A 25,204-nucleotide genomic window follows, 5' to 3' on the forward strand; every position below is an offset into this window, starting at 1 on the left:
CAGGCATCACCAAAATGGGAACTACACCTAATGTGCAAATTTGGGAATAATTTAATGGTGTCAGGAGCACACTGAATAGGAACAATTGCTGCTTGACTGAGGGCTGTCAGTGATTTTCACAGGGAGGCTCCTGCCCTGCCCTCGCCTGTGGCTCAGGGCTCGATTATTTCTTGCTTCTGCTGCACTCTGTGATTTCCTCAACCACTCAGTGCTTTAAAGGAGCACAGCTGGAACACAACCAGAACACAACCCCAAATGTGAGCATTTGCAAAGCCAGCCTGGAGAAGAGCTCATATCCAGATAAAAATGTGAATTAATTTCTTCTTTCTTTTCTCTTATGTTTTGTTTTGGTGTGGTGTGGGGAAGTGATGTTAAAATATGGCACTCATTCCTCCTAGAGCATGGGTTATATAAGAACTGTCATTTGAATACCTTCCAGTGTACAAGCCTCTTCTTTACAAAAAAAAAAAAAATCACCAAAAAAATACCTAAAAAAAAAAGCCACACCTATCATCCATGTCACTGAGATGAATTAAGTTATTACAAAAAATTACTGATGTAAGAATCTCATTTAAATTCTATGTTTTGATCCTTCTGATGTGTGTGGAAATTTTCCTTCCAGATGATGAGGCAAGAGTCTCAACTCTCAATCTGTCCCAAGCACAAACACTCCTAAATGATTTGCCAGTACCTGTTCAAGCTTTATACATATTTAATGCTACTTATTTATTAGCAATTATGAACATGAGTACATGATAATATTCTACTTCAGCCACACAGGGTATAATGCGATTACATTGTTTCTTGTTCTGTTTCTTCTACTCATTGACCTCTTTTATGAATTTTTTAGAAAAAATGGAATATGATGCTTTTTTTTATTGCCAGAATTTCAGACTTTCATTTTTGTAGGAAGAAAATGTAAATTATTGAAGAAAAAAATAAACAAACGTACATTCCCAATATTTTGTATTTCTATAAAAGAGAACAAATTAAGTGCCAAAAGTTAAAGTATTTCAACAAATACCATTCCAAGCAAAAATGAAAAAAAATCTTATTTCTAAACAGCACAGTGAGAGAAACAAAAAAAGCCAAATACTGAAACACCTTGAAAATAGAGTATATCTGAATTCTAAGGGGTTTTTTATCTTAGAATGGCCTATAGAATGATAATCTAAGTTTTAGTTTTTTCCCCTGTGATACTTCAAATAATAAATATCATAGGAAAAGAGAAATATATGATGAGAATAGCCACAACCTGAAAGTACTCATTTTCCAGAATATAATTAGAAAAATGCTCAAGTAAGTAACCTGGCAAGAGCAGCTATGTGTCATGCCAGGCATCATGCTAAGCAAGCAAACCCATAATTGAAATCCTGTGAAAACTTTGGTCATGACAGCCTCAGCATACCTATCCTCTTGTAATTTGCCATGAACGGTTCCAGGCTGCTCTGGTATTTCTTGCAGAAAGCCATCTGACAGCTGTAGGTGTTATACCTTGTGCCTGTAAAGCAGGAGATTATGCTGGAAAAACTTAATATAAGGTCAGAAGAGAAATGAAGCAAGTTGAAAGGCTCTAACTGGCTCATCCTCCCAGTCAAGCAGTGGAAAATTAGAAGGGAGGAAAGTCCCAGTAATTTAAAGATGCTATGAAGTGTTCCCAAATATGTTCTAAGTAAGGATTCTAACATCTGTAATGAAGGTGGACATTTACAAAATGCATGGTATGAAAAAAGGAAAAACTGGGTAATATGTCCAAGCCGTATTTCTGGTGTTTTAGATCCTGGAGTACTAGGATCCCATAAGATGCATTCTTTCCTTGATCCTCGGTTGTGATCCTACTCTACTTAATTGTTTCAAAATACATGTCCAATTTTTGAAACATGAAATTTTTGAGGGTTTTATCAATTTTCTTGTCTTTTCCAGATGGCAATAAGTTCTGTAATATCTATATTTTCACTTAGCCTTACAGAGAAATCCTGGCTTTTCTTCCCCACACAAGTGCAGACTGGCTCTACGTCATGGTCACACATCCAACCCACCCTGCACAGCCTATGAATGTTCATAGGTTTGCCTATGAAAAGCAAACCTCATGATTTTTTGTATGCTGAGCTTACTTTGTCATGCAGAGATTAATTAAATAACAGATTGCTTTAGGTCCAACAGGTTCTTGATTAAGCTAACCTTCTGGGAATGTTTTGCACAGAACAATTTTTGTTTGTCTGAAGTCTGCCCACCTGAACTGTTCAGTACAGACATAGAAGGTACAATGTATCATGGTGTGCCTAAATCCACCAGAAATAACTTTTCACATTTTTTAGAAAGGTGCTTCTTCTGTGGTCCCATGGACCCCTTCTTACACAGTATGCCTTTTGTCTGAAGACAGAGTTGGGACAAGATAGAGTCAACACTTCCAATGTATCCTTTTGGGAGGTCTTGTAATTTTTAGTTTCCCTTAGCAGCCAGGCAAAATCTGGAGCAAACCTCTAGTTGTGAATTAGTACCAGAAACGTTCCAATTAGGATCTGAAAGGAAGAGATGAAGAAGTGGGGGTGGTGGTGAGGTGGTGAAATGTGTGTTTGTATGTGTGCATCCCCAGCCTGCAGAGTGCTGGTGTGAAGGATCCTGTAGAGAGAAGGGAACGGAGCCAGATCTCATGAGGAGTTACAAGTATAATTTTATTTAAAACTGAGTCTCATGGAGTGCTCCTGTTACTCAAGTTTCCTTAGTGTCACTTCTTAGTTGAGTAACTGCAGTCACCAGTGTGGCAATGCTCGTACTGGGAATTTCAAAAAAGCCTAAGGGAATTAGAGGCTTTTGAACTAAGTTATCTCCCCTAGGCTCTCCTGAAAACCTCAGGCTTAATCTTTTGTCTTGCTTCTTTCTTTAATGATGTCTGTAATCCTTTCCCCCTCACTTGCAGGCATCAAAGAGACTCTTTCCCTCTTGAAAATTGACAACATTTAATCACTGGTAAAATATAAATTTTTCTTAAACTCATCACTTGGGAGCTCCTACTCATCCAGAGCACCATATATGCTCAAGTGACAGCTATCATCTGCTTTCATTTGCATTGGGGAAATACTGAATTACATGGAAACATTGAATGTGAAAGCTTATCAGGTACTTAGCTTGGCATTATTTTTTGTGCTCTGCCAGAGCTGATGTGTGCTGTTTATGTCTAACAACTATATTATTATGGTTATTGAGAAAAACAGCTGCAGAATGAATGTTCATTTATTTTCAGTTGCTTTTCCACAGATCAGGTGATGCTAAATTACACTGTCTGCAGTTTTTATCATAGTGCAAAATGTAGCATAATTTTAAATCCATAATTTTAATTCTTTTATTTAAATTTTGCCTTTATAGAAAAATGGTCCAAAGATGAAAACTGATACAGAATACCACACCGTTTGCTGACAAAGTGGCACCTTATGCGAGTGATTTAAATGAAATTTTCAAGGACAAGACTAAATATGTTAGACTAAGCATCTGGTTTTACAGGCATTTGCTGCAGAAACCAGGAAACTGAAGGAGGTGTTCACAATTCATGTTCTGAAACATTTTCATCCAAGTGTTTTGTGAAGATACAAAAAGAGAGCCTTTAGAGATCCCCCCACTTTGCAGCCACCATCAGAACCAGTTCAGTTTGTCTCCTGGTGGCTTGAGGCTGTTCATCTGGGTAGTGTGATCAAAAGGAGTAATCATGCATCAGCCTCCCCAGTGCCTGCTTAAAGGCACCACAGACACTGTGGGACCAAGCTCTGCTCTCTTAATTTCACTGACCTCACTGAACCCTAAGGCTTCCCTCTACAGGCATCCAATCCAGCACTGCCATATTTGTGTCACATCTAGCCTGTAGGTACCAGCCCCATGTGACTTAATAATGCATATTTCCTGAGCAGAGGAATTAAGAAAGCCTAGTTTCCCATAGCTTTCTGCCTTATGGCTGCATTCCTTGCTGCTAAAGAAAATATAAAATGAGTGAGCAGTGTTGCTTTAAAGGTGTCATCTCCAAAGGATATCTTAGAAGGGTGAATTCTCTAGTCACCAGCAGGAATATATTGCTTAAAAAATCCTTTTGCTGTTGCTTGATCTTTGATTTTAGGTAGTCTGGAGGAGTAAAACCTTTACTCTTATAAATCAACCCAACAGGTAAAAAGTTACTAATGGGCAAAGGCAAATGGACAAATTGGCACATATAAATGCATACCCAGAGCAGAAAGCAGGAAGATTAATTTAAAAAATAAAATACATTAAAAAAAAAGTGATTTGAATGAAAATTTTGCTAGTGGGTGGGGAAGAGCTCCTTATTGATTCTTCCTGCCCCTCCATCTATCGCCCCCTCATCATCTTCTACAACTGCTTTGCCATTTCTGAAGGTCAGGCTAAATCTCAACATATGCTTTTAATTTGAGGTCTTAAGGCAGCATTTCCCAAACTAGGAAAGCTGGAACCAAGCCTGAAAGGACAAATATGAGTGGAGTCGTGAATGGAAAAGTTTGGCAACTGTGGTATAAAGCTTACTCATTCAACCCAACCAGACTTTCAACAAGATGTGCGTGGTTTACAAGCGAATTAAGCACTGATGCATTGCACTGTGGCCTTCAGAAAAAGGCACCTTGTAGAGCTGTGCTGTCTGTTATGCTCTCCGAGTTGCAGCCCTCATTATAAAACTCAATATTTTAATCAATATTTAGTTTTCCCTGTGCAATAGATCTTTTAACAAAAATCTCGGTGGAAATTCTGTTATAAGAACAAACAACTCTAGTCCCTTCCCCTTCTCCCCTGTGGGCACTGGCTCTTTCACAAAATGGTCTCATGTATAAAGGCAAGTGCAAGGCTGTCACTGTGTGATCTGATGAAAGGATGGAACCCTGCTGCTGGTGATGTTGAAATTATCTCATAAATATTGGCTGGAATTCTGTCCTTGCAGGCAATGGCAAAAATTCCCTGGCAGCACATGTGGGAGAAAGGGATTTCCCTCTTGTCATAGGCTGTGGAGGGTGAATTTCTCAGTGTGGGGGTGTTTGTGGTTAGTGTTGCTGCAGTTGTATTGTGAGTGGTTCTAAGAAATTCTCTGTCCCCAAATTTCAGTGTAATGGGTAAAATAACTCACTGGTTCTAACTCAGTCTTCTCATTCATTTGTGGTTGTATGATTTAGAGTATCAAAGCAGAAAACTTTGGCAGTTATTTTTATGGGGAAAAGGAAGGACATAAAAAGAGTATGATCCATGGACTCATTCCAGGGAGTGCTTCATGTGTAAACTTCATATTTTATTTTTTCTATTATTTGCCTTGCTTTTTTTTTGTTCTTAAAAAGATATATTTACTCCCATTTACCTCCATTTGGAACTGTCCTCAAAAAAAAGAGAAAAAAATCCATGCTTGTTATATTTAAGTAGACCAGGAGTAAATGACCAATATGCTCAAGTGATTTGAGACCTTTATCATGACTCTGCCTACTGTTGTGACATTTAAGTTTTGAATGGTTTCACTTTCAATCAGGTATCCAACCTGAAATGTTTTTATAGCACTACTGTGCACACAGATCCTGTGGATAATTGCTATAATCACCTCACATTTGCAAATTCTCTTTGGGGACTTGAACCCAGGTCTTGCTCCTGCTCTATTACAGGGGAAGTAGAAGGAGCAACTCTTCTAGTTCACAATAGCCTTGGCAAAGAGTAGTTATTCTGAACTCTCAATTATATGCAGAAAATCTGTGCATCCTGCCCAATTAAGATTTCTTTTTCCCATGGAGCAGGTTCTAAATTTTTAAATAGTTTGATTGGAATTCTAAAAGCAGCAAGAGAGAAGATTAATCTTGTTAATAATTAGAAAGCTGAATGCTAACATTTTTCCCCCATAGGAGCTGCCTCAATGCTATTACTCTCACAGCTAACAGCAGTTATAGTCTGTGTGTAAGGAACCTGATATACATGTAAATTGACCAACAATTTGTTTGAAGTGTATAGTTTAATTGTGTCTGCCTCTTGATTTGCACTACAAAATGGAAGGATACAGGGACAAGGTAAACCAATTGATCCCATGACTGAAATGGTCAACCTACATCTTTGCTTTCCTTGTGGTATGAGGAAATGTTGCCTCTAAGCCACATCCTCTGTAAACCGAGACAAGCAAATGTGCAAGCCCCTCTGACAACTGAGGATGTGTTTGGTGTTGTTCAAACAAGCCTTCTGCACTCTCTGCTCAGTGAGAGGCAGGCAGAGTAACCCAGAGCATGAGGCAAAGATCCCTTTTGATGGGTTCTTCCTGTACAGTGGTTCCCAAATATGGTTTATTTGTCAGGATCACTTTTTCTCTTCCTCTATGTCTTTGGCATGGGGCTTTCAGAGACTTTACACATAGCCATCAAAATTGCCATCTAAAATATCTGTTTAAAAATTTAATTCTTATTTCTATAATCGTGGAGATATGTAACTTGTTACAACCTTGTCAGGGTGTCAAGAGAGCAGAGTAGGGAATAACTGCAAGTTTAGTTGTCAGATGGTGACTTTTTGGTTCTTATTGTGACTAGATTTTTGAACTAAGATCCCACTCTTCACTTGAAAGCATACTGATCAGTAATAAAAATTTTTCCCTGTTTTTCTTTCTCTCCAGTTGCAATATATAATTAAATATTGTAGAGAACACTGCCAACACAGATGGCTGGCAGATATGATATACCAGTCCACCTTTGCTGCCACCATATGCAACAAACAAGACAGGAATTAAGGGTTCCTTTTTAAAGTGAAGATATAAAAAATACTGTATCATAATGCAGACGGGAGATTATTATGATGGTACACCAACAATAATTTGGTTATTTCTTTTTGTTTCTGTGCTTAACTACTTGAATAATTGTATTTAAATCCTTGTCACCAAGAATGTGTGGTTATATGTGTATATTAAATTTATTAAAAAGAGTATTCAAAGTTAGATCAGGAAAAAAATCTTATTTTATTAACTACAAAAGACTTTTAAAAACAAAAGAAACATTCACCAGGTTTCTCCCTCATTTAATAACCATCATGGTTCACTAATCAAGTCCAGTAACATACATTGGGTGAACTGAGATTAAAAGCTTTATTCTCCTCTTTCTGACCAATTTATACTAAAATAACCATAAATTTTAAAATTGAATGTCATAAAACTGGAATTTTAAAAAATATTTTTACAAGATGTTGACTTTTGTCCTATATGACAAATTAAGATATTAATAATAGTAGATCATTATTATTTTCCCAGCAGTTTGACTTCTCAGAAAAACAGATTTTTTCTTTTCAAAATATCCCAACTGCTTACTAAATATCAAAACCATTTAAAATTGTGTAATATTCCATCCATCATCTATATAATTTCTTTGGTCCATTAAAGGAGCTAGAACTATGAAATATTAGAATTGTGGAAAAATATTTGTGATGAGCAGTGAGATACAGTAGAAGGAAAACCCAAGGGAACCTGAAGTATTAATCTTGAGTCTTTGGTCTTTCTTGCATCTAAAGAAAAGCATTTCTTTTTATGTAAATTTCAGTCTGAGATAATGTACAGGTGAATTCACTTGTAAAATTGAAGGAGGAGGTTTAAAAGATATTAAAGTCTTTCATAACTGTATGTCTTTTTTCTAGTCTGTATATCTCTTCAAGGATGGAGAGAGATAATAAATCATATGCTACATTTCAGAGAAACTTGTATAATGTCCAGAACTTTCTTATTATTTGAAGCTTTTTCCATAGATCAGGATTGGCTTCTGTAGTTATGAATGAATATGAACACAGATTTCTTTTCTTACATACAAGGGATTTTAGACAGACTTTTTTTCTTTTTTAGTAACTCTAGCACAATGACTGAATTTACATTTATTTTTTTCTATTTCAACATAAAAATATAAGGGAAAAAGTCTCCATAGCCTGATGATATTTCTGTTCAGTGAATTCTTTTCAAGATGTTTTTAATAGAAAAAAAAAAATCATATGAGGGCTTGAGAAAAAGAATATTAATAAAGAATAATTTTTACATTTTACAAGTATATCCAAATATACAGAACTCAAAATTACATTGCCAATCATCAACAGTGGTCACAACAGGACAGTAAGTTTTATATCAGCATGCATTTAATCTTCTACAGAAGTTTAGAATACCTAGCAGTTGTCATGATGTATTTTAAAAATATATCAAAAATTATAGTTGTGAATTACCATCATCAAATATAATTGTACACGATCATCGCTATCATAGCACTGCAAGTTAATGTCTCATATTAGCAGTAAATCACATACCTTAAATGGGTCCATGATGCATTTTTATGAACTTTTTAATGTGCATTGGTGAAGAATGCAAATTGTGGAGAGAAAAAGAACTTAGGCAAAACCATTTTTGTTAATTTCAATATAGAAAGGCAAAAAGTTGAAAGTGGTCATGGCGTTTAAGCAGACATTAAACTAGATTACAGGGATTTTTTTTCCAGATTAGGTGCCTCACTTTACAAAGGAGTGCTTTAAAAGCTGTCAGAATGAGGTGGGAAATTCAAAACTTATATGAAAATAGCTTTGGGGGAACAATTCATGAGACACCTCATGAAAGAACATGAAGTAGTTTCTCACACAGAAATTTGTAGCTTCAATAGGTGATTATTATGCTGTGTGTATTTTTGCAGTCTTTGTAGTCAAGGTTCAAAGACTAAAAAGGGAAATGCCAATTTCCCTCAGTACTGAAGAAGAAATAATTTCACAAGTGATTAAAGTTTTTTCTTTAATCAGAAAATCTGAGTGTGTATATATATATATATATATATATATATATATATATATATATATATATATAATTTATAACAGAAAACTGGACATTTTCAAAATATTTTTTAGAACAAGACATTGAAATTTTCAGTCCTTTCTAAAGGGGATTAGACATTGCTGTTAACCCAGATGGATGTGCTAGAGGAGGGCAGGGCAGTGCAGGTCTGACAGCAGCTCTGGTCCAGAGACATCAGTGGAACACTGGCCAGCAGCAGAGAGAGGAGAAGAGCAGGTCATGGCAGCACAGGGACGATGGCTGGGAGGCAGATCACTTGCAGACACTCTGTAGGATCAAGAATCCCAGTGCCATTTCTGCAGAAGGAAGGACAACCAGTATCTGAAGTCAAGCAGAGTGAGAACACGGACTCCAGCCAGAGTAGGAACTGAAAGATGGTGACTTTTGGCACGAAAAGGATGTGTCGCCTTACAAGTGTTTGATTGGAATAGTGGATTATGGAAGCAGGGAAGGAATGGGCACTGCTGGGGAAGTACCCAAAGTGATTGCACCTGATTCAGGTGATAGAGTCAGTGCCTCAGGCAGGAAGGGCAAAGGATGATGGAAGTCATCTGTGTGTGAACAAGATTTGCTGCTGCAAGACACTTTTTGGAGCACCTGAGCTCTAAATCTGTAAAGCTGTGAAGATTTTTCTGAGGTTCATCTGGGACTCAGGCTATTACTGATTGATGCTTCTCCATGTGGGTGTTGTGACACCGCCAACAGAGACCTTGACCTTGAGCAGATCAAGGGTCACTACTTGAATTTATCATGATGGGTAAAGAGAAGCTGTTGGTGTTTTCTTCAGGTCTGCTGGTCAAGGGGAAGCAGCCAGAGAGAAACTGTGGATTTTATGGATCAACACTTGGCTGGTGTGGTGGGCAGGCATCTGTCTTCCATGGTCATGGGAAACTTTTAATGACTAGAAAAGAGCAAATGCTACAGTTGTTTTTAAAACAGACAAGATGAAAGATCTAGGGAATTGCAGCCAGTCAGCTTCACATCACTCCTGTAGAGGACTGTAGAAAGCACTCTCCTGAAAGTCATTTCCAGACAGATGAAAGATGGGAGAACCCAGTCACACCAATAGAAGAGGGTAAAGCATGCCTTACCAACCTGATTGAACTATGTTGAACATTCAACTATGTGGAAACAACTGTCTCAGTGACTGAGGGGTGTGTGTTTGACTTTAGCAAAGCTTTTGAAAATATGTCCCATGGCTTCCTTGAAGTCAAACTGAGAATTATGGGCTAGATGATGGATTATGAGAGGAGTAAAAGACTGACTGTATTGCAGTGTTGAAAGTATGACAGGCTGACAGGTATGGAAGGCCTCAGGAGCTGATGTTGAGGCAATTAGTGTTTGATATCTTCATTCAGTGGGCTGGATGATGAAATTGGATGATTCTCCTTTGTATTCACAGAATTGCTGAGTCAAAGAGACCTTGACCAGCTGGAGTAGCAGCTACAGAAATCTTATGAAGCTGAATGAAAACAAATGCAAAGTTCATGGGGAGTGACAGCCTGGGAACAGCTCTGCAGGGAGCCCTGAGGGACTCTGACTGAGCACGACAGTGGGGTGGCATTGCAGAAATGAATTGTAAGTGTGCACTGGGACACACTAATATGCCATAAGTAGCCAGCAGGCAAAGAGAATATATTACCACCCTCTATTCAGCTTTCATGATGCTTCATCTGAAATACTGTGCCCAATTTTGGCATGCTTCCCAAGTGTTGGATAGTAAACTGAGAAGGCCCAGCAGCAGTCCAATGAGATGGGAAGTTGTGTGAAACACAGGGAATAGCCAGAAAGAAAAGGGAATGTAACTTCTTCCTGTGATAAATTGATGGCTACAGAGAAGATTTCCAGGCTCTCCTCTGAGATTCACAGAGAAAGGGTAAGAATAACATTAATAATTTGTAAAATTAAAATTCCGGCTAGGTATATTAAAAAAAAAATTATAATGAGAGTGGTTAAACGCCAGAAGAGGTTGCCCAGCAAGTTTGTGGAATCTACAGCTTTGGAAATACTAAAAATTTGACTGGAAAAAGCACTGAGTAAGCACTAATCAGCAAAGAGCACTGAGCAGCACTGATCACAGATTTGATCTTAAGGATGCATCTGTTTTTAGCAGTGTTGCACTAAATGACCTCCAAAGGTCACTTCCAAAAAAATTATTCTGTTATTCTATATTAAATTTATATCTAAGCACTCTTGGGAGTGGAGGATATTTTACATCCTACTCCAGTCCAGGAATGAAACTTATGGCTACAAATAATTAGTACTCAATTAGGATGAGAGAACTTTCTGCATCTGAGTCTCTCTGAGTCTCATTGACTAGCAGATAATTTTATGTGTATGAGAGAAACCTCTTATGCATGAAAGCTTCCAACAATGCAAATGTTTATGATCCTGATACAGAGAAACCATATGTAAGCAGATGAGATTCAGGCTTCTGTTCTGTGTTTCAATCATGTGCGATTTATGAAATGTAAACAGTGGATCCAAACCCATCCTAGTCGTCAGTGGTCCTTGTGAGGCAGTAAATGTCATGAATTTCAAACTGTTTAAAAATCTTTCAAAACTGCTCAGCATGCAACTGCTTTTATAGTTACATGAGCTTTTAAAATGCACATTTCCTGAAAGGCAAGCAAGCGGGAATAATTACTATTCATTTTTTTCCTCTCAGCTTAGAGAGTTAAATTGTACTCAACAGTTATTTCTCCCTAGTGCATGATACAGCAGAAATCCTTCCAGGGCAAATGCACTGCAATCACAGAGTTGGCTTCAACAGCAGAAGCACTAAAAGAAGTAATTCAGATTAATGAATGGATGATGTAGATACACTCTGTCAGCACTGTTTGCTACAGGGATCTCCTAAAGCTCTGGAAATGAAGACTTCCTCTGGAAAGTTTGTTTGCTTAGCCTGTGGTAGCTACTGAGAATCTATTCTTTCAAGGACCCTATTTCTCCCCACTCCATTGACTTCAGAAAGATTACCTTTTCTTTTTGTGCATGAAAAGGGTGGACATTGCAAAGCACAAAACCCAAGCATCAAAAGACTTCATCACTGTCAGCAAGAAGCTCGTGATGTTTTCCCAAGGAACACCCCATACATTCATCTGTCTTTAATAAAAGCAGATCTGCCTGCCTGTATCGGCTGAGGTGCTGTGCTTGCTTTGGAATAAGAATCATGCGTTGTTTTTTTTTCAGTGGGAGGGTTTTCAAGATTTATGGGTGTGCTGAGAAAACATGGGAGGAATCTGCCTGGAGGGCTGATGGATCTCCATGGAGTGAAAGATGTACTGAATGAAGTGTGTTTATACATACTGTCCTTGGCTTGCAGTGCAGCTTTCCAAGGGTGAGCCTCGCCCAGCCTCTTGAGAAACAACTTATTTAGTACTTTCTTCTCCATATGATTTGCTAGTTTATGGGAACAGAATTGTTGAGACTTGTTGCAGAAATGTGAGTAATCGTATTAATGGATGTGGCTGTGAAATGGGAGGTTGTGGGAAACAAGATCTTGAAATTGTGAAACATATATCCATATACCTTAACAAGCTTAAATGTTCCAGAAGTTAAGTAAGATGCTATACAAAGGTCCTACAACATTTTATAACAAATTCTTGAGAAATTAAAAAAGAAAATTGTGCTTTGGAAATTTTCAGACTAATTAGGTACCTTGAAGAAATTCTTTATAGAAGATGCCACCAATAATTTGATACAGTAAAAAGAAAAACCTAACTGGGCCAAAAGGAAAAGTTTGGCATAATATAAGCAATTAGCCATTTAACCACAAACACTGCATACTGGTCTAATCTCATTCCTGGAACTAAACAATGAAGTGTCTCTATGTTCTTCTAGGAGAGAGCTCAACATTACATTTTTAGTCCCATCATGCCTTAATCCTGCCCCCTGACCTCAATATTCTAGTCATTACTAGAGTCATTTAAGATCATGACATATATTCAAATCTCTTCTGTCATGGAAAGTAGCAGAGATTTAACCTCTGGGACTCCAGCCTTCTGTGCTAGCTTAGAAAGTAGTGTATCTTCCTTTCTTTTCTTTTAAATATCCTGTGTTTGCATAAAATATTCAGACTTATGCTAAAGGAAGAAAGAATCATCACTACTAACATCATGAATATGACTAAAAGGTCTCATATTTCTCCCACATAAGCATTTTGTATTTTGTACCTGGTATCCACCACTTAACTGTTCCAGTCACTCAATATGAATATAAAAAGAAAACATCACATCCTTATGGAATCACAAAATTCATCACTCTTTATGAAAAAAGCTTTCTATTCATAGAGTTTTTAGAGAGGCTGCAGGTCAGATAACAATAGCTAAAATCATTCCTAGCTACAAGGTAACTCACTGCCATCATTAGCTGCATTAAATTGTAGATTTATTAGTGCTGAACCATCAGTTTCAGGTGAAATTTTGAAAGGTGCTCTAGCCAAACTAGGAATTCTGATATTCTCAGGACTGAAGATCACAGCTGATACCTCTGCAGTTAGTAGTAGAAATGGGAGGGGCTTAGAGAGCTTGGGTTTCTAGAAGAATTGCTAGCAAATTTAGGAAAAAAAAATCTCAAAGAACTGGGAATCAAGCTTATCCACACAGCTGAAACAGGGTTTAATCTCATTCTGGCTGTGTTACAATACCATTTAAAATGTTTAAAAGCACATACCTATTTTGTGTACAGAAGATATGCTAGTGGGCATCTTTAGTTCTCTATATGTTAGCAATGAAAACAAACTACATTATGCCCTTAATTACAATACCTCTCCCCTCTCCTTAAGAAAGGAGTCTTTCTTAATCTTAATATCTTCTATAGTTCTTTCAAATGCATAGATGGATTCCTACCTGCAGCTGTCATACCTTTTTATCAGCTGTACAGCCCAAGTAACACCTCAGGTTGTAGTTTTATTTTATTACCTTGAAAGTTGTTCTGTAATTAGCCAATGTACAGAATAAGCTCATAACCTATAAAGTCCCTCAGTATCTATCACTATGCTTGTTTTGATATAACCATACCTTTTAAAATAGGTGAGTTATCCACCTTATTGACTTAAACAATATTTCCACTGCAACTACTGCTAAATAAAGTTGAGGGGGACAAAAAATTAAAAAGCTAGATCTTTATGGGAAAAGTATTTACCTAAGTGTTTACTATCTGAAGCTGATATTCAGTGTTGATGGATGGGAAAAATAAGTCTTTCAGTCTAAGATGTAGGTAGGATATCTCCAGATGTCAACGGCACAGAGACTTACCAGTGTCATAGCCATAAAGCATCAGGGAGTCTACTTCAGAGTTCAGGAAATTTGTGAATTTAAATCTTCCTACACCAGCTCCATTAGTGAACCCTGGTTTCAGTCCAAATTAAGGACAAATTCAGTTTTGTATCATCCTGTGGAATAAAACTTTGTATTTTGCTCAGAGACAATGCAAAGAAAAAGCACAGCTCAGATGTGTCTGAGGAATTGAGTGTAGTTAAATCTGTACCAGAGCCAGCAACAGCTGTAGGTCCTTTATGTAGCAGCATATAATGCTGTCAATGCCTACACACCCAGCAGAGGTTACAAAATCTCTTGAGAAATCTGCAGGATGGGTTTTACACACATCTCCAAACTGGATTGGCATCTGTCATGAAAGTATTGACCTTCAAGAAGCATCTCATGGTGATCATGATATGCAGAAAAACAGCTCAATGTTTAATACACAAGAATTTGAGGATTGCTTGCTTATAAGCACCTGCAATGTTTAAAATGCTGACTGTTGTGTGTTAATTCTTTCATACTGTTCTTTTATTTTGCTGATTCGCATGCAGAATGTTTTTGGGTTTAGTTCACCTAATCTTAAAGTGTGGATGAACTCTGGGTTCTGATTACTTGTGGAGTTCAGAGATTAACAGACTACCAGATGTCAGCTCAGAGAACATCTTCATCTCAGCATTAGCATCTTCTGAAGCCAGTGGCCACTATGCCAGTCAGAAATAAAGACTTTTGTTCTGCATTCCAGACAGTTGCAAGAGAAGATGGTCGGAAACTATAATTTAAGCACAGAGATGGAAAGTTAATCAAGGGTCATATAGCAGTTCTCAGCTTCAACAGGAGAAATCCCTATTTCTTGGCTTACTCAAGTTAACCATCATCTAGTGCTGTGCTTGTTTTCTTGCACATTCTGATTTTTCTTATTGCATCTGTTTAGAAAAAATGCACTAAATACCTACTAAATGCCTACTGAAGTATAATTCCATGTGAGTCCTGATACAAGATAGCATTAGAACCGAGTTCTGCCAGATTAGAAAGCCAAAAAGTACTTCAGTGGTGTTTTTGATTGTCTTCATTGTGAACCTATTACCTCTAATACAAGATTTCATTTTATAAAGTGCTGAAAAGATGCATACAAAAAGATTAACCCCTGACAAAAACATGAGTTTAGATAGGAAAAGCAGGTCAAGACAGAAAAAAATTCTAATACTTTCAGGTGCTTCAGATCATCTATTTTAGACTCTGCTCTCTTATGGCACTACTTAATGGACCTAAAGAAAGGGAGAGCGAAGGAGTGACCAGATCTGTTGAGTGTTAAGAAGCCATTTAAATGAAACTTAATTTCCTAAGGTTAAGGGCATTTCTAGCACTCTAAGGGCAACATAGAGTCCAAGACAAATTTTACAAATTTATGAACACATCTTCAGAATATATGAAATCTGATCATTTCACATGATCTTTGAAGGGGCCACAGAGCATGCAGGGATGAGGGAGGCAGCAGACTTTTCAGAGACCCACAGAGAATTGGAGGGATGAGATGATGCTTTTCATGGGCACACATGCCCTTCAATAACCTTGTACTTGACTATACCAGTGCCAGGGCTGTATAAACAGGTTCATTATTAGACTACTCTTCTTCCACATGTCTGCATGAAGCACTCTCTATTTTTTCAATCTCAGGAGGTACAGAGAAAAATAATTTACTTTAAATGATTTTTCGATGAAAAGAAATCTTACAGAGCATTTCACATGTTTCACAGTTGCACAATTTTTGTTCTTTTACCTTTTTTTTTTTTTTTTTTGGCAAATATCTTCCTCATCTTGTTGGCGAATACTTAGGGAAGAAGTAAGATCCAACCAGTCTGACATTTAAAACCAAATGTCTCAAGGTAAGAATAAGAACAGCTGTCAGTAGGAATTAGCAGAAGCCAGCACTTGAGAAGAGGTTGGTATTTGACAGTGTTCATGAATACATTTCACACTGAAGATGTTACCTTTCAAACTTTAGGTTTCCCTTTTCTTTTTAAGCAGTGTCTGGCCTTACTCACCCTTTTAATGTTATGAAGTGGTACAATATTTTATACATGACAAGCGTGAGGGAAGAACCCTATTATCATTCTCTCATGTACGTGTTGTAACATGAATTAATGCAAGGAGGGAAATATTCATCCATTTCATGAGGACAGCTGAAACATTTGCTGCCAAAATTCCTTGCCTGTCATTTATTACTGACATTGGGAACATTTTTTATGTACTTGTGAAAAAGCTTTCCAAAAAACATTGGAGTTTATGAATTGCTTGCAAATTTGCAGCTGATAAAGGTGAATTTTCAATATCTTGCAGAGCTTATATTTCTCTGTGGATTTAGAAGTAACCTGTACATTTAAATTGCCTTACATAGCAATTTTGATTTGCTCATAATGTGCTACATGCTCGGTGACGTTTCCTTGTGCTGTTATTCCAGTTAGCAGTTAGGTCAGTGCATACTTATGTCTCCTGCAGAGAAACTCAGCTCAGGAGGAGGAAATCCTTTGAAATTCCTCAAGGTTTCCAAATTCCTTTTGTAAGAAGAATAAATATTTTGAAGATCTCTTATGCAGCCTACTGTTAAAACACAGGGAATACTCATCAGACCACAGTATAATTACCATATTCATCAATTAAGTCTGCAGTGCACTAAGCTATTTTGACAGATTTTCTCTGACTCAAAGGGAAACTGAAGGTCTTCTTCATTTTCTCAAGGTTGTATAGTAGCCTATAGAATTTTTAATTGTATTAAGGAAATAGAAGTATTTTAGAAAACCTGATTTTTTTTAAACTAAACTGTAATTTTATTTAATCCCTTTATTTCCAGAACATTTTCCAGACATTTTTAAAAGAAAAATAAGCCACGTAAAGCATCAGTGAAATTTGCAGAGGTCAATACGTATGTCCAAGAGAAAATCAAAACAGAATGTTGTCCTTGAAGGAGAAGTACTTCAGGACAAAAATCAGGAATTTTCTTCAATGAAACATTTCCACCTGCAAAGAGGAAATTCACCAGAACTGAAGCTTTCCAAAGGAACATGTCAAATTTGACAAAACCATCACATGGAAGGTCTGGTGGAAGTCAGAGAGAAACCAGAAGAGAGAGAGAGATAGAGAGAGAAAAAAAGAGAGGGTGGGGGGGATAAAAATGCTGTGAATCAGGATAACCCAGACCATTCCCTATCCCTGAAGAATTACTGCATGATGTTTTGTTATCTAATCAAATGCACTACCCTGAAAACAGCAAAATGCCTCCAAACTATCTCTTGGACACCAAACTATGCCTGGCCACTGTGAGACAGCACAAATTTTAAGCAAAACCAATGTAGTGAGTGTCCTATTAATTGAATGGTAAAGATGATAATGCTGTTCTTGCTGTTAAGAGGTTAAATGGATTAACTATCTTCATAATATATTTTATCTTTTATTTACAAATCCAGTGTAACTGTTGTTTTCTGAGTATCTACCTGACTTTAGAAATATGCTTTGTAGTTCTTACCAATCTGTGAATGAGAGAAAAATAACATGTAAAACTATAAATACCTAAATATTTCTTTTCCCAAATTTTCCCTATTGCCTAAGCACAACAGTGGTTTGCAGCCTTTCTGAGTGTTTGATATGGAAGAGCTCAACACCTACATAAAACCAGAACTATATGCATTTTATTGGATGTGATATAGATTTCTTACACTTTGCCCAAAATATCTCAGAGCCAGTATTGCTGTATGGTCTGTGGCTTTTCTACACAGACCTCAAGGGAGCAAAGATGCAGAGACGCATGCATGTGTATCCACAGGTATTTCCAAATATATCTGTCCTTATTTTAATATATTGTTCTTTATGACTATTTGTTCCTTGCCGTCTTTATTCTGGCACAATTTCTGGCAGTTAAAAATATCTATTGAGATGGAATTTTAAAACATTTTTTTAATAGTTTTTCACTGTTCAGCTTTGTCCTCTCACTAACAGCTGTGGGCAGTTTCTCATACAGTTGTATGCTCCAAAGTGTTTCTTGAGAATTTCAGTTGGAGAAGATGAGAGAGGTGAGTCTTGGGAGGGAACAAGGCAGTACCACTTTAAGTGACAATACCAAAAGTGGTGAGTTCATATTAGTATTGCTTTATATAAATTTTAATCCTCTTGTGATAATCTGTTTTGGTAAGATTTGTAAGCCATTGTCTGATTCAGTTCATTTTAACCATAGAACATAACTAATGCACGTCTTCAAGGTTTGGCTTAGGCTGAAGTGCTTAGCTGAAAGGAGATACAGATTTTTCTGCTGAATAAGCCTGTTATGGCAGGTCAGTCAACAGCAAATCTGTTTTACACAGATTTGGAAAAAAATCACCATTTTGTACTTAATTCATTCAGTGTTTACAAGCACATTTAATGGGGTGTTGTACTTAGGTAAGAAATAAGGATAATCTATAACTTCTTTGGACCTTAAAATGATTCTTTTGAATTAAGGCTATTAAAAATATAATATTAAAATAATGTTATATTTTCCAGGACATTCTGCATGTCTTAGTCTCTGTGACTGCAATATCATGATATAAAAAAATAAGTTGTTCTTGTTTCCTTCTCTGACCCATCTCTGGACAGTGTTTTCCTTCTTCCTACCAATTGTTTGCTGCCCCTTCAGCTGTGATGTGACAAACCTTTGGGGAGGGGAGGATGCTGTAGATAGGATCACTAAAACCTCTGAGTTAAACTTCCAGGAACAATAAGAGTGCTGATAAGAACCGCAATAAGTTGGCCCTGCACAAAAGCTGCCATCTCTTGAAACTATATTTTTTACTCAAATAAATCTTAACACAAGAACATGTTGCACAGATAATGCTTCAATGCTTATTATGGATAGATGGTACTTTTAAATATGTTTAGGGCATAAAAGCAACCAAATGTTCTTGAATAATGATTTCTGTGTAAAATGTGGAAAAAAGGGGAAGGGAGTCTCCAACAATCAAAGGAGAAGAAAAGATGTGTGAAATCTCCCCTTCCCATTTTTCTGACAGCCTGTCTTTTTTAAGGTCATATCCTCCCATAAAGTTGAAAGATGCACACAAATATTCTGACAAAATTTTTTTCTAAATAAACTATGCTATTTTTTCCCACTGTGATTGTTTTTCAAGGTGAAACTGATATGCTTATACATTTCCAATAAGAAAAAGAAATCAACTGTAAACATGTACTTTACTGAGTGCAGCATAAGCATAGTTTCTACAGTAATTTCTGATAAGAATATAAATCAGTACACATCTGAGATCACTGAAGTTTTAAATATTTAAGTAACCCTCTGGGAAAGGTCACAGTTTTCCAAAATACAGATCCTCTCATGTTCACAGCATCAGCAAATACTCCTCAGTTTTAGCAGCCCCTCCTCCCTCCCACCTCTTTAGTGATTTACTAGCAGCTAAAGGGTCCCCTGATTGTTAGAGCAGTATTTATGTCCTTCCAGCCAGCCAGAGTGACAGGGCTCCAAGGAGGAGGTCAGCTTGGTGCCGGGTCTCCAGCTTGCCCAGCATCCTTCCCTCGCTGCGCGCCCATCCCGGGCACGGCCGTTGCTATGGAAGCAGCACAGAGCAGGGATCTGGGAGGTGCTGGGGGGACTATTCCCCATCTATAGGGACACAGCAGAGCTCTCATGCAAGCCTATAGTACAGAAAACTTCACCACTTCACTGGGACTGAATGGTCCTATATCCTGTGCTTTTTGGATACCATGAGGATGATGACTTTTGCTTCCTGTGAGGGTATGCAAGGAGAGATTTTGTACATCTGGATCTGATTCCCTGTAAGCTTCACTATTCCATTTGAGACTTGTCTTTCTTTTGTATACATTCTACATGCTTTTCCATGTTTTCCAGTGGGAGGTAACACAAGACAAAGGTGGATGAAATGGATGGCCTCCTGCCAGACCTTCCTTTCACTCCCCAGAATCATTCCCTACATGGGAAGCTGTCAGCCCAGGAGTGAGCCCTGCCCCTGGCCAGCCCTGGGAGCTGCAGCAGCTCAGATGCTGCAGTCGTTCAGAGTAGGGGAGATCGAGTACCCGCTGCTACATCACTGCAGTGACAAGGTCGTTTTCAGTTCCTTGCTGAGGTCAATCTAGAAAGGGACCAATTTGCAGAGTCCTAATCCTTTTGTGAATATTCTAAACTCAGTTCTCCTAAAAAAAAGATTAAGCTTGTTGAACAGTATTCCTTAAAAAACTACACTTGCAATAGTGAGGAATTACTTTCTCAATATCATAGGCAGGATTTAGTTCACAGGTTAAAATGGCCAGATAGAAATGTCTATATGTGAGGCAGGTATCTGAGCTGTATTAATAGAAGATTTAATGCACATCCTCTTTCCAGAGTTATAAAGATCAAGAATAAGGCAACACTCTTATTTTTATTCTACTATCTAAAATATGTTAATTAGCAGGTTTTTTGCAGGAATCATCTCATTCAGTTACATCTATCTTAAAATTACACGTTTAGGTTAAGACTGGTTTTGAGTTGCTGTAGGGAACTATTTCTCAACCAGAATCATAATACAGTATTTCTGGAGTTTGAACTGAGCTTCTTCAGACAATTTATTTAAAATAGATAGGATGGTTGATTTCTGAAGGATTGTACCTTACATCCTCAAATACATACAAATAAAAACTAGTGTCAACAGGATGTTGTTAATTTTTTAGCTAAATGAGCCTGACCAAAAGGCTCTGTACTTCCACCTGGTAGTTATAGATACAAAAGATTTTAGATAATCAGAGCTACCAATCTTTTGTACAAAATTTTTTGCTGTTTAGATTAATCTACAGAGTTTACCAGCTTCTACCATGAGAAGAAATCCAACACTGCGTTCCTCATGGGTAAGAAATAGCATTATGAAGTTCTAGTGTTCATATAATAATCATTTGAAGGATCAACAAACAAGTGACATTTTAGTTTGCAGGGAAATACAATAATTTACATAAAATCAAGAATTCATTTCCTTTTGCCTACCAAATGATGTCCCATAATTTAGTGTCAAAATAGTGGCCTCTGTGGAACGAGGTGATTTACAGCTGACAAATTCCTCTTGGAGCACCCACCACGTAAGATTTTTCACTGGGAGTCATTCTCATGTGAATCAGGCTTAAAGCCAGAACGGTTGGAATCTCAGGTTTGTTGAAAATTGGGTTGGATTTCTTGGTAGTTTTTCTTTCTGGTTTTCAGAAGGGACTTCCAGCAGCAATGAAATCTGGAGTTGCTTCAGCTCTCAGCATCTCCATGCTTCCCAAAATAAAAAGGGCATCTCTTTGTAGATATCCCCTTACATTTTTTATTATTTTTGCAACACTTGCATGTAGGCTTATTCATGAACTGAATTATTTTTTGTGTTGTGGCACAGCATGGGATTTATGAAAAAACAAAAGCATCAAAAACCACATACAAGAACCAAGTTGGATAGAAGAAAGTTTGGCAAGTAAAGTACATTTTCTGCATTTTCTCTTTTAGAAGATTATGATTACATGTAATCTCACACTCCTGAGCAGATGCTATCTGTTTTCCCTTCCAGAGCTTTAGGCTGCAACCAACAGGAGACATAAAGGAGACAGGGGAAGCTGTGAAAGACTGCAAGGATTTCTTAACATGGTTTTTAAATTAAAAAAAAAACAAACAAAAAAACCCACAAAACCAAAACCAACCAAACAAAAAACCAAATAAAAACAAACAAATAAGCAAAAGCCTGCAAAAAAAAAAAACCTACCCATACACAAAAGCAGAAGGTTCATTTTTGCACTAGTTGAAATAGTAAAAGTTAGTATGAACACATAAAATTGAATTTGAATTTTAATGAAAATTCCTGAAAAAATTAGAAGGATTACAATATTTACCTTTAGCCTTCCCTGTTGTGTGCATCAGTCCTGCTGAGACACGTAGATCTTTCGTCATTGCAGCATGTCTGTCATGACTGATGGTAATAACACTCTTATTTCTGTGGTACAAATCAATGGCAGCAGATGTGAAACGCGAATGCATTTTCTTGTGTGCACGGTGGCCTGTATTGTACTCATAAATCTGTAACTATTTATGAAAACATCTTGTAATTTCATGGTTTCTTATGTGCCCCTTTCTCTATGTAATGAGCTGAGGGTGAAAGTCTGTGTCAAGGTTTTACTGGAAGGACAATGCTGCAAGGATTATAAAAAATTTCCGAAGATGTGAAGAAAAACACAAGGAAACAAAAGGATTAATGCAGAAAAATATCAACAACAGAAAATACAAATTCTTTTATGAAGAACCTTTCTAGGTAAAGATCTTGTGTAGGACATGTTTAATGCACAGCTCTTCCTCCCCACAGAGATATTTGCATACACAACCTTAAACTCTTAGAAAATACATTGATATTTAAAGAAAAGAGAGGATAATCAAGGACGGTATAAGTATTGGTTTGAGTATTTCCATTTGATGCTCTTGATTTTCTGTGAGTAAATAAATATTCAATTGATGCCATCCAGATACACTTTCTAATGCAAGAGACTACGCATAATTCAATAATTGGAAAGAATATTTCAAGTGTAAAAGAATGAAGAGGAGGGACCCCATAAAAAAGTAGCAAATGACCTCATAATTCAAATATTTATTTGAGAAAAGTGATCACTTATTTTAAATCTGCTTGTAGCAGTAAGAGGATATTTACCATGATGATCCCCTTCTCCAATGAGTGAGTTATTTATTCTCTGACTTAAGTAAAATTTACATGTTTTGCACAGAGCAGAACTTCTCCCACAGCAAGTTTTTCTGTTGTGAGTCTATATATTTTAGCCAGAGTTGTTCATGAATCTGAATCTTCCAGGGCCAGAATTTTTGTCTGCTGGTGATAAATGGAATGATGAATATATGGATATGTTGTCCAAATGGTGCTGGCTCTAACTCATTTAACAATTAATTAAAATAGAATTTAAAAATACATTGTGAATAGTCAAAACCAAACTTTTTAATTAAATATAATTTTATTGAAATACTTATACCATTTTGCCAATACATTAATTAACTCTGTCATGAAAAATTGTCATAGGAGTGGTTGTGGTCATCAGTAAAATGTATTCTCCATTACATCAGGGTTATTTTTTTTAACACAAATGTTATGATTATGAATGGCTGAATTAAGGCCTGTTGTTTGTGACTTATACAATGATTATCAAACAGTTATTTCCACAATAGTTCAGATAATTTTGCCTTTGACACTACCATTAAAATATATTTTTCTTTCCCTAGAATCCTCATCCAGTCTTTGTTTTGCCTCCAAACCTGTCTAATTGAAAATTACTTAGCTGAAAGAAATTGTGAGCTTAACTGACTCAGTGAGAAGTTATCTACAGATCAAGAACTAATATATGTTTTATTATTCTGAAATAACCCATTTGAGTAGTCTATGGGTTCACTCATCGTATTCCTTACCATCTGATGCCAGAACTTTTTGAAAGAATACATATGTGTATTTATCACAGTTTTTATAATTTTTTTCACTTAAAGAGAGCTGAGAAATAATACATTTTCTTCAGTGACTAGCATGTCATGGCTCTGAGGGACTATTGATTTGAAATGTGACCTTTTTAAGAATCAGAAAAAGACAGGAAAAAGAAATGCAACAGCATGTCAACACCAGTTTTCACCATTTAAATAAGCAGAAGTTGTCTGAAGTACTGTTTTGTCCTGCATATTTTTTCTTAGATTCTCTATAGTTTTTTCCATGTTTTTCTCCATACTTTTTTTTTCTTTTACTTTATCTTATTTTGAAAAATATTTAAGTATTGCTATTATATTCTCTGATGGTTTTAAGAGTCATATTTCATTTAGGCTTGAGTGGCACAGTTGTGACTTTTCTCTGTTTTTTGCTTTTTTTCTGTATATTTTTTTAATTACTCTTGTCATAAGAGGTACATAGGACATATTAGATGACACAATTTGGCAAGTGTTCCCACCTGTTATGCCTGCTGTGGTAATGACAAAACCTCCCAAAATTCTCCATTGCAGATGTGAGTAATCACCATTTTTCCTGCATGTGTCAATTTCATCTTTAATGTCTCTATTTTTTATTTCTCTAGTTCAATATAATCTATTAGGTTAAAAGGATAATATTTTTCTTCAGATTTGGTATTATTTTTTCATATTTTATTGCAATTTTTTTGCTTAAAATATCTCAGTGAACTGTGTCTGGGATCATTGTTTAATTCTATAAAGATTATTTTATAAAACACTGTTTAATGGTCTGTGATAAAATACCCAAACATAAAATTCCATTTAAGTCTCGATTAAAACTTTATCTTTCTGTGTGTCCAAAATGATATATAACTTCTGTATTAACGTAACCTGAAATAAAAGATACACTTTTGGCCATCTTGAGTTCTGTTTTCATTGCCTGTTTCCTTACATTAATGCATAATAATTTTATGGAAACATTTAAACTTTCTTTTTTTTTTTTTTCTTTGATGAGGTAGCATTCTCATGAGCCTCTAACATAAGATGGTAGTATTAATTTTCAAAAGTCAAAATTAGTTAGATGCAGAAATGTGAACTCAAATACCAAGAACTACCCTTCATGACTTGAAGTTGCAAAACCTCGTCTGAATTCCAGAGGGGGTCATTATTATCCACTGCTGAAGTCAACAGAAATTTTGACCTTGATTTTAGATGATATATGGAAGAATATTGTGAGAAAAGATTGTAGTGAAATATGTTCCATGCTCATTCTCTTTCCAGTGCAATGGTGACTGTTTTTTTGCATTTGGTTCAAGAGGTGCCTTAGTATTTCTATCAGTCAAATCTATAAACATGCATGGCAATGTTATGACATAAGGTATATTTAAGCTATTGCTTAATAATAGAATTAAGGTTGCATGTGCTAATTTAACTTTTAGTCTGTGAAAACCAGTATCACTTGCTGGAAACAGGGCACCTTTTTTTCTCAAAAAAGAACCTTATAATTTATTCTTATGTTTAATAGCTATTTTAAGATAAGATGAACAAAGGGGGTGGTCATAATATCATTGAAATTAGGAAATTCTAATGAAAATGTTCAATAAAATAATCATCATATGATTAGCTATAATAATAGCAATAGTACTAATAATG

General features: G+C 36.5%; 1 long non-coding RNA gene across 1 annotated transcript in view; it reads left to right on the forward strand.

Annotated features, from left to right (window-relative positions):
- LOC116183197 (uncharacterized) overlaps positions 1-24,475 on the forward strand; it is a 51,808-nt gene extending 27,333 nt beyond the window's left edge. The window contains exon 3 of the long non-coding RNA XR_014950571.1: positions 16,925-24,475. This is a non-coding gene — a long non-coding RNA (uncharacterized LOC116183197). The remainder of the gene's footprint in view (positions 1-16,924) is intronic.
- The last annotated feature ends 729 nt before the right edge of the window (positions 24,476-25,204 follow it).

This window comes from Lonchura striata, chromosome 2, assembly GCF_050655825.1.
Source record: "Lonchura striata isolate lonStrDom1 chromosome 2, ASM5065582v1, whole genome shotgun sequence".
Classification (NCBI taxonomy): Eukaryota; Metazoa; Chordata; class Aves; order Passeriformes; family Estrildidae; genus Lonchura; species Lonchura striata.